We start from the raw sequence: 11,069 nt of genomic DNA on the forward strand, positions 1-11,069 counted from the left end.
GTTTTAAATTTAAAATGTATTTACTTATTTTTAATATCGAGGCAAGGTCTCACTGTGTTTTTCAGGCTGGTCTTGAACTCCTGAGTTCAAGCAATCCTCCCGCTTCAGCCTCCCAAAGTGCTAGGATTATAGGCATGAGCCACCAGGCCCAGCCTATTTGGACATTTTCATAATAAAAAGTAAAAAAAAAAAATTCCCTCAAACTTTTTTACTATTCTCCATCCTCACTGTCGCTACCATATAAGCGTGTGGTCTCGGCTATTTGGGAGGACGAAGTGGGAGGACTGCTTGAGCCCAGGAGGTTGAGGCTGCAGGGAGCCGTGATCGCACCACTGCACTCCAGCCTGGGTGACAGAGCGAGACCCTGTCTCAAAAAAGAAAAGAAGAAAAATGGTTCATTATTTCTCACCTGGAAACAGACTGGCCCTTCAGCTTCCCCTGCTCCCGATGTGTTACAAAGTAGTTCCTCTCGCTTTTAGACACAGCTCTGGAGCAGGCACTCTGGGAATAACACCACTTCAACATGCCCTGTTCCCCTCTGCTCCCAACTGCGACCTGCTACTGTCTAAGTCAAGCAGAGGCTGGGGCAGGGGGTGGGTGGGACCTGGCTGGCACAGGTGAAAGGCTGTGTCTGAGGTGGAGGCTCCCAGGGGAACCCTGGGGCAGGCTGGCCCCTCATGGGACCGCGGGCAGAAGGCAGGGTGGTTCTTGTATCCTTGTGCCCAGGAGCTCAGGGGTCCAAACAGGTGGGCCAGGTAGTCTCTACCCGTAAGGCCAGGGCACCAAGGAGATAGGGAGAATTCCTGCTGGTGTTTTGACATCACAGATGTCCCATGCCCAAGGCCCACTGGCAGAGACCACCATCCCTTCTCCACTCTAGGGCCCCCCCCCACCAAGTGGGGTACTCCTGCAGCTCGACCCCAGCTCTGGGGAGCAAAGACATATAAACTCACTCTGTGACAGCTCAGCAGGGGGAACAGACAGAACCACTAAACCAGCTGCCGCCACCAGACCCCAGCACAAGCGGGACCCAGGACGCACTAAACCGGCCGCTGCCACCAGACCCCAGCACAACCGGGACCCAGGACGCACTAAAGATGCCATCACAGGTCATGGGGAAAGACAAACTTGTCAGTGAAAGGCCACAGGACAACTGACTGCCCATCTAGAGATAAACAAATAAATAAACACGTATATAAATAAGGGAGGGTCCACATCTCACTCTGTCCATCCACAATAACCCTCAAAGGATTAAAGATTTAAATTTTTAAAAATGAAGCCATAAATATAATCAAAGAAGAAAACAAAATCTAATATGCTGTATGTATATACATATATATAAGCCTATATATTTTATGTCTATATATAAAAGACTTCAATATGCTGTATGTATATATATATAAAAAAGACTTTGTAACAAAGACTCAAAATATAAAAGCCATAAAATAAATGAGTGATACATCAGACTACGTAAGTATACTTTAAGAAAACTTGCATGGCAAAATAATGCTATTAACAGAGTCAAAAGACAATCAGGGTGGGGGAGGGAATTACGACTGGTAATAACAGACAAAGGGCTATTTTCCCTAGTATAGAAAAAGGTACCATAACTCAATAAGAAAAAAACCAACAACCCAATACAGAAACAGGCAAAGGATATAAATAGACCATTCACAGAAAAAAAAAAGGGGGGGGGGAACAAACAGCCCTTAAATATATGAAAAGATAATCTTACTGGAAAGAGAAATGCAAATTTAAAGTAAGATAATACATTTTATGGTCAGGTTGGCAGAAAATAAAAGTTTGACAACAGTCAGTTGGCAAGGCTTTGGGGACTAGACACTCTAATTTGTGTTGGTGAGGGCAAATTGGTATACGCCTCATGGGACATACCCATCAAATATCTATTATTTACCTTTTGACCCCAAAATCCCACTTCTGGAACTTTTCCCTACTTCTACCTGTACATATGTAAAAGGGTATTCATTATGGCATTGCTGTAACAGCAAAAAATAGGAAATATTCCACGTGCCTGTAAACAGAAGACTGGTAAAATGGATTATTTGTAGTTGTAGGGAAGGAGACACAACCTCTCTAGGTACAATCTCCAAGATACATTGTCAAAGAAATAAATAAAACAAAAAGTAAACAAGGTTTTTTTTTGTTTTGTTGTGTTGTGTGTGTGTGTGTGTGTGTGTGTGTGTTTTTTTTATCTTGTTTTACACACAGGACGGTGTTGCTTAAGAGAGAGAAAATTAAGTAATCAGAGTCACAGTTATACTCGTTTGTACTCAGAAACTTTGGAAGAATTAAGAAAGAATGAATGAAAGGGGTGACTTTTGAGTTGAGGGAGAACAGAGCAGGGAAACAGGGTACACGTGAGATTTTTACTATAGACTTTAAAATATTGTTTTGACTTAAAAAATACCTGTAAATATACTACCTAGTAAAACAAATTCAAGGCTATTGGCAAAATAGAGGGGCTGGAGAACGCAATTACAACTTGAATGCAAACTCTTAAGGAGACTCAAATCAAGCAGAGTTTTTAAAAAGGACTGATTTTGGCTGGGCGCGGTGGCTCACACCTGTAATCCCAGCACTTTGGGAAGCTGAGGCGGGCGGATCACGAGGTCAGGAGATCGAGACCACCCTGGCTAACACGGTGAAACCCCATCTCTACTAAAAATACAAAAAACTAGCCGGGTGAGGTGGCGGGCGCCTGTAGTCCCAGCTACTCCGGAGGCTGAGGCAGGAGAATGGCATGAACCCCGGAGGTAGAGCTTGCAGTGAGCAGAGATCGCACCACTGCAGCTCAGCTTGGGCCACAAAGCAAGACTCCGTCTAAAAAAAAAAAAAAAAAAAAGACTGATTTTTAGAATTTAAAATATGTCATTGTACTAGTTGAAGGAGAAGAAATTCACTCTTGAGATTCAAATTTGCAGCCTGGAAGGTCAAGAAGAAATATCAAACCTCAAAGCAAAAAGTACACCAAGAATGAAATAAAGAGGCCAAAGATAAACGGGGGAACCCAGTCAGGAGTGCTCATATGCAAAGGAAAGAAAAGGTGGTGAAAGAAACAATAATCAAGCAACAGGACGGGCACGGTGGCTCACGCCTGTAATCTCAGAACTTTGGGAGGCGGAGGCAGGCAGACTACTTGAGTCCAGAAATTTAAGACCAGCCCGGGCAACGTGGCAAAACCTTGTCTCTCCAAAAACTACAAACAAAATTAGCTGGGCGTGGTGGCGGGCGCCTGTATTCCCAGCTTCTCAGAAGGCTGAGGTGGAAGGATCACTTGAACCCAGGAGGTCGAGGCTGCAGTGAGCCGTGATGGTGCCACAGCACTCCAGCCTGAGTGGCAGAGTAAGACCCTGTCTCAAAAAAATAAAAAATAAAGAAACAAGAATCAAATCAAGCAACAAATAGATGTTCCTAAGCTGAAAAAAGACCAGAGTCTACAGAGTGACAGGTTCTGTAACTTTCAGATGAGGGTGCTGAGAAAAGAATCCCTACTGAGGCATGTGCTAAAGAATATGTGTTTGATTAGGAACCCCAGAGAAGAGACAGCTGCCAGTAATGAAATGCAAAGTGTAACAGGAAGAAAAAGGAAATGGATAACCAGATCAGAGGGAAAAAACGGCAAGGTAAACCAATAAATGTAAAACAAGCCAAAGGTAATCAAATCAAGTACAGTAGATCAATTGTTAAACGAAGTGTGAACAGATTGAATTCTCCCACTAAAAGACAAAGAGTCAGCTTGGGTTTAAAAATGCAGTGATAGGCTGGGCGCAGTGGCTCGCACCTGTAATCCCAGTACTTTGGGAGGGTGAGGCAGGTGGATCACCTGAGTCAGGAGTTTGAGACCAGCCTGACCAATGTGGTGAAACCCTGTCTCTACTAAAAATACAAAAATTAGTTGGATGTGGTGGCGTGTGCCTGTAATCCCAGTTAATCAGGAGGTGGAGGCAGGAGAATCACTTGAACCTAGGAGGTGGAGGCTGCAGTGAGCTGAGGTCGTACCACTGCACGCCAGGCTGAGTGACAGAGGAAGACTCCATCTCAAAAAACATACAAACAAAAAAACCATGAAAATAACAAAAATACAGTGGTGATGGGCAATATGAAGAAACTCCATCTCTACAAAAAATACCAAACAAACAAAAAAAATTAGCTGGGCATGGTGGCATGCCGGCCTGTGGTCCCAGGTTCTCAGGGTGCTGAGGCGGGAGAATTGCCTCAGCTAGGGAGGTTGACGCTGCAGGGAGCCATGATCACACCACTGCACTCCAGCCTGGGCAACAGAGGCAGACCCTGTGTCAAACAAAACAAAACAGTGACGTGACATATGCAAGGAATTAGTAGTTTCAAAAAATGATAATGGTAGAAAATAAAATAATGCTAAGAAAGTGCAATAAAAGGATAAAGTAAAATAAGAAGTGATCATATTAACAATAGAAGGGCGAAATTTAAGGCTAAGCACTATAATAGGATAAAGAGGGACACTGCGTAATGATAGAAAAGCACAATTTGTATCGACAGAACACTTTAAATCTGCATGCTCCCGACAGCACTGTAGTTAAATATAAAAAGCAAAAACTAGGAAAAGCACCAGAAGAGCTTTATAGAGAAAATTTGAGAGGAAGGTTTAACAAAACACATATCTATCAGAATTAGAGTAAAAGACCCCTGCCCCCAAGCAAAGGATACGAAGGAAATGAAAGTTTGAATAATATGATCAATAAACTTGATTTAATGCAGATAGTACCTTATATCCCTTAAATAGAAAATACGCATTTTTCCGGCCAGGTGTGGTGGTGCACACCTGTAATCCCAGCACTTTGGGAGGCTGAGGCGGGTGGATCAGTTGAGGTCAGGAGTTCCAGACCAACCTGGCCAACATGGCAAAATCCCCTCTCTACTAAAAATATAAAAATTAGCCAGGCATGGTGGCACATATTGATAATCCCAGCTACTCATAGGCTGAGGCAAGAGAATCGCTTGAACCCAGGAGGTGGAGGTTACGGTGAGCTGAGACCACGCCACTGCACTCCAGCCTGGGCGGCAGAGTAAGACTCCATCTCAAAAAAATAAATTAAAATTAAAATCAAAAAAGAAAATATGCATTTTTCTTACATGTCTATGAAAAACTTAGAAAAATCATTTACTTGGTCACAAAGAAATTCATAATAAATTTTAAAAGTGGAGAGTTTACACATCTGGAGAAAATGAATGCTTTCCTAGTAAAATATAAAATGGCCAAAATTAACCAGAAGGTGAGTAGAAACTTAAACTAATTACCACTGACGAGAAAAAAAATCTGCCACTGAAAAAGGCACCAGGTCCAGAGGGTTTCATGAGAGGGAACTGTAGAAACCTTTTGAATTCATCTCTGCCAACACCTTCCTCCTCCAGGAAGCACTCCTGGATTTCTCTCTTGCCAACAAGATTCTGGGAGGGCAGCTCCTCCAACATGCCCCCAACAGCTCTTTGCAGACGAGTCATATCATATCATATCTGTCGTACCATAACTGCCATGCCATACCATATCATAACTGAATCTGCTATTCAATTTCTCCTGGACAGTAAGCTACCTGAGGGCAGGAACCATCCTTTATTTTTCATTGCTCCCTAGTCACCAGTACAGCACCTGACATTCACTGACTAGGTGAATACGGTAAATGAAAAAGCAGAAGGCACAATCGTCATTACTCTGTGATGTCTCTACAGGAGCTGCCTGACATACTCATAAGAGTATGAAGGCAGAATAAATGGGAAGAAACCAACATGCTAACAGTCATTCGATTGAGATTTCCTCCTATTATTCAAATATTTGTAATGGAGTTAAGCGATTTTTATAGGGAGGGAATAGTAATTTACACATTTAACTGGGCCAAAGAGGAGAAAGGAAGCGGGAGGCTGGGAGGATTCTGCAGGCAGGCTCTTCTGCTACCTCTGCTTCCTCTCTCTGGCTCAGTCCCTAGACAGACATGGAGGCCTGGACAGGGGCCCCTGCCCCCCTCCCTTCATGCCTCACAGGGGACCCCCAGCCAGGAGAAGGCGAGGAGGCAGGGTGGGCACCCGCAGGAGCCTGGGCTGGACAGAAAGATCCTGCAGGCCCAGGCAACAGCTCTGGAAGTTCCTTCAACACCAGAATCCTTCTGCAATCTGGAAACACAGCTTCCCAAATTTTAGCAAGAGCACCTGTGCCCCTGTGCCCAAGAGCCCTAGTCCTGGCAGCCCTGTTTCCCCTTCAATATGAACCAACAGCCACTGACCTCTCACTCCCCGGCACAGATCCAGCTCCGAATCTCCCCATCATTCAGGCATGGAGCCCTGGCCACATTCCTGGTTAGCAGCTGCCCCCTGGTCATGATCATGGACCTTCCCATTCCCCAGGGCCTGGCACTGACCACCCATCCAGGCTGGCATTCAGTACGATGCCCACCCCTCCCTGTACTGGACACAGTCAGCTCTAAGAGGGGCAGAGAAAATAGGTCTATGGAGCTAAGCTATGAGGACGCAAAGGCCTAAGAACGATATAATGGACTTTGGGGACTTGGGAGTGAGGGAAAGGGTGGGAGGGGGGTGAGGGATAAAAGACGACACATTGGGTACAGTGCACACCACTCGGGTGATGGGTGCACCAAAATCTCAGAAATCGCCACTAAAGAACTTATCCATGTAACCAAACACCACCTGCTCCCCAAAACCATTGAAATAAACATTACAAAAGATAGGTCTAGAGTGAGGCCAACTGCTGAGTCTTGGGAAGGAAGTGAGGGGCAGGTGGGCTTGTCCTGGGGCCCATCTCAGGCCCCTGGGGGCTGAAGAGAGCCAGGGACTAAGAGGTAAGAACCAGGCACAGGCTCCAGCGAGACCCCAAGAAATTAGGGGGCCTGCAGGGGAGCCCGGGGGTGAGGGTGGTAGGCAGGGAGATCTCTGGCGGGACAGCAATGTGGGGTGAGGGTGGGAGGGGAACCCAAGAAGCTGCTGTCTCCTACGTCAGGTCCTAGGCAGAGGGCTCCTGGGACAGCCCAGGGCTGCAGGTGAGCCGCTGGGAGGGAACTGGGTCAGGTGTAAGGAAACCGGCAGAGCCACCCCAGGGCGGCTGCCCCAGCTGGGGGGTGGGGGTGAGGGTTGCTGGAGGAGGGAGTGCGATCAAGGGGCTAGCTGGAGTCCCCTCAACTTGGCCTCAGTCTCCTGCTGTTACCAACCCCCCTTGCCAAAGGCCACCTAGCTGGCCCCGAAGGGGGACAGGTGGGGCTGTCCCAAGGCCTGTTCCTTTCTCTCAATCACAGTGGCTCCGGCTGCCCTCGGAGTTTGTCCTAGGAAGTGGGTGCGGGGCCTGGATCCAGAGAGGAGGCGCCCGCAGGTGGGTTTTAGGATTCCGGAAAGGGAGGGGAGAGTGGGGAAGCTGCTGTGGCCGCCCTCTAGTCCCCCAGGGGCGAGGGCTCACTCACAGTTCCCAGCAGAGGAGGAGGAATGAAGGCCCCAGGCTCCTTCCAGTCCGGGCTGCCAGCTCAGGTGCGGCGCCTCCAGGGCTGCTTGTATAAGAAGGTGCAGCGGCCTGGCTGGAACTTCCCTCCCAGCGGCCAATGCTCCAGCAACAGGGGCGGGCTCCAGGCCAGCTCCACCTGCCTGGGCCTTCCCACCCTGGGCAGGGATGGTGACCGCACCCTGAAATCCCAGAGTCAGGACCACAGCCACGGGAAGAGTCCCAGAGTCAGGATCACAGCTACGGGAAGAGTTTCAGAGTCCCCTTTATTGCACTGGCTTTGGCCTGGCTTCCCAGGGCTCCCTGAGTGGCCTCTTTGGGGGAGGGGAGGAGTCATCCCTGCTTACCTCCCCTGTCTCTCTCTCTCCCCTCTCAGAAGGGTTTGCTTCTGCCCTCTCCTGGGCAGCAAGAGAACAGGAGATGCCCCTCTCCTGGGACATCAACTCTTCCACAGCAGGGCTGGGCACACAGGATGCTCAGAAGAAGGAGCACATGCCTGCCTTCGGCTTGTACTGTTCTTGCCGAGGGGAACATGGTGGCCAATCCTAAAGGCCACCAGGCTGAAACTGAACCTGGTGGCCAGGGTGGGGCTTTGGGTCAGGGGGCCTGAACTGTCCTGGACACAGCCACTTCCTGGCTGTGTAAGCTTCATCCTGTCACTAAACCTCCCTGAACCTCTGTATTCAGGGCAAATGGAGGTGTCCATGCCTGCCTTCCAAGCTGCTGGGAGCTTAACACTGGGTATAAGCCTTTGAGCAAGAGCCCACAGGATTCTAAGCCCCTTTGGGACTGCGTCTTGCCACACTTTGTCCCCAGTGTCCAGAACAGTGACCAGCCCACCCCAAGTGCTCAATATGTGCGACTAGAGTGCATGGGGAGTGGCAAGGCTGTAAAACACCATCCACGGCAGGAGCCCCTCTGTTCTGGGGGCCCCTGGCCCTGCCCAGTAGCCTGCCCTAAGCCCTGAGCTGCTGCCTGACAGATGGGTGTCCCCATACACTCCCCAGTGCCCCCATGGCATGCCATCCCCACATCCTGCCCCCACGGTTCTGCACCCACTTTCTTCTGAGATCCCTTCTCAGCAACGACCTCCTCCCCATCTTCAGGCTCCCCATCTCCTGCCCACCCACCTGAACGTGGGGACCACGTTTCCATCCATGACCTACACCCCCCTCTGGCCACACTGTGTCTCTCCTCCTGCCCGTTGTCCACACGCTCAAATTGCACACTCCCTTCTCTCTTGACCACTGCCCTCTGCCTTCAGCACCCCCCGACCAGCTGAGCTTCTAGTGGCCACTTCGGATAAGTGTCATATGGCCTTTCTCTCACGTGACCTTCCTGTGCGTCCTTCTTCTGGACACTTCTTGGCCTCTGAGCCAGCACTCTCACGCTTCTCTTCCCTTTGTCTGGCACCTAAATCCAGGCGGACCCATCTTTTCTCCACCCCGCTCCTCCCCAAGTCATCCCCTCCTCAGTAAGCAGCACCACTGTCTGCCCACGAGTGCCAGCCGGGAATCTAAAACTCAACCCGATTTCCCTCCCACCTCCCTCGGCCCCCAGGCCCTGCCCATCCACCTCCCAAACCTCTGTTACCACCACATGCCCACGAGACCACCAAGAGCTTCGGCCGTGCTTGAAGCCCTGGCCACAGGGATTTTTTTCTCAGTCCCACTCTTGTCTCTGCTAAAAGCCTCACAGCGGCTGCAGGATAATGTGCACATTCTTGGCAAGCGCCCATGAGGCCCTGCCCGGGTGGGTACCCACTCCCAACCCCATGCTCCACTCTGAGCCCCGGCCCCATGTCTTCTCTTGCTGGCCTCCTATCCAAGTGGGTGAGTCCCCTAGGACCGTGGCTGTGCCTCAGTCCTCTCTAGATCCAAAGGCTTACCAGGGCTTGGCAGGTATTTAGCTAGTTCATGCCTAATGAACAAGTGAATGGGCCTGGAGGGTCATGGTGAGTAAATGCCACCTGGGACAACTAAGAGCAGGGGTGGGGTTCCCTTGGAGGGCAGGAGCAACTCCCTACCCTGGACTTTGATGGGGGTGGAGCACCAGGGAGACCCACAGCTGCCTCTTGAATAAAGCTCCGTGCAGGGAATGTGGTTTTATTGCACCCATCGCACAGGGAAGGAAACAGGACCAGAGATGCAAGGTGACTTGTGGAGGTCACACAGTGAATTAGGGCCACAAGCGGGGCCAGGGAGCTGCCTGTCTCTGGCCAATGTCCTAGCTCCCCCCTGGGTAAGTCCCCTACCCCCATCACCGGTGCCCCTCCCCCCAGATGCCACTGCAACTGGGAACCTGCTGGGAGCTGGAGGAAGGATGGGCAGAGGGGCCACCAGGCAGGCGCTCTGGCAGCGGGGGTGATCCGTCTTCTCAGGAGATGTCAGGACCTGGGCAATCTCCTTCCTCTTTTGTCCTGGGGCCTTGGGTGTTGGCCCTTGGGCTGACCTATAGAGCCCTGGCTCATAGGTAAAGGGCTGCCACACCTCTGACCTCCTCAACACACACTCTCTGTGCACTCTGTCTGAGCCAGACCCTGGGCCAGATGCGAGGTTCAAAGAGCAAGGCCATTCCCCCACCTCCAGGGACTCCGTTCAGATGGGCAGGCACCCTCCCACCGTCACCAGGACAGAGAATGTGGAGAGGCCCGGAAGTGCGCCACCGGGAGCCTGCGCAGGAAACGGAGGGGTGCTGCGAGGGAAGAGCGCTGGGATCCAACCACCCATCCCAGAGAAGCTGCCTGGCCGGCTGGCAGGGGCGCGAGACAGGAACCCGCCGCGGTGCCCAGCCCCGCCCGCCGGATGCCGTTCTCCACTCTGGCCACAAGGCGGCGGGCTGCCGCTGCAGAAGCCCGAGGGAAGGCGGCGGAGACCCAGGGAAGCCAAACGAGGACGACCCAGTCTGGGTGGACTCCCTGCTGCTGCCAAGCGCTTCGAAGCCTTACCTCGTTTAAGGCTCACAACCCTAATCCTTAAGTATTGTGCTTACACCAGAGGACGCTGGGCCTGGGGGAGCGTCCTCGCGTGTAAGTGGCTGTCAGCAGCTGGCAGGTGACCCAGCAGAGTCCAGTTCCCCTTTCCCTAGTCTCAAAACCTGAGCTTTGCATTGTAACCAGAGGGGCAGAGGGAAGACCCAGCAGCGGGCCTGCGGAGGGGTGTCTCCTTCGTCTGGGCATCCCAGACTCAGTCCTGGCACACGGTGGGCATCAATGTTCATAGTAATGACATCAGGTACAGCGAAAGAAATCAGGGGCTCCCAAGGTTCAGAGGTCATCTGTCCACCCCCTCCCTTTGGGCTGAAGAACAAACCGAGACCCCGAGAGAGGAAGGGAACTGCCTCTAGATCATCACACGGCCGGTGGCAGATTGCAGAACGGTTCTGAGCATCCTTTTTTCCCCTCGAGCTGCCCCTCCCTGAAAAGTTCCTAAAGTTCAAAATGTCAGGGTCGCCCAGAGTGTTCTGAGGATGTAAGACGTGCTCTATTTTCGATTTCCCGGATTAACACAACTGGACTCTGAAGAGGGGGGAAAAACAACCTCACTTAACCGGACGTCTTTCTGAAACAAACGCA

The 11,069-nt window shown here is 50.7% G+C and overlaps 1 protein-coding gene across 1 annotated transcript in view; it reads right to left on the reverse strand.

The window, feature by feature from the left end:
- The window catches only part of ARHGAP27 (Rho GTPase activating protein 27), a 31,609-nt gene extending 24,068 nt beyond the window's left edge, over positions 1–7,541 (reverse strand). Inside the window, exon 1 of the mRNA XM_011985986.1 lies at positions 7,457–7,541. The gene's annotated coding sequence lies outside the window, so the exon portion shown is untranslated. The remainder of the gene's footprint in view (positions 1–7,456) is intronic.
- Positions 7,542–11,069: the final 3,528 nt, after the last annotated feature.

Source organism: Mandrillus leucophaeus, unplaced genomic scaffold (assembly GCF_000951045.1).
Source record: "Mandrillus leucophaeus isolate KB7577 unplaced genomic scaffold, Mleu.le_1.0 Scaffold290, whole genome shotgun sequence".
NCBI classification, from domain to species: Eukaryota; Metazoa; Chordata; class Mammalia; order Primates; family Cercopithecidae; genus Mandrillus; species Mandrillus leucophaeus.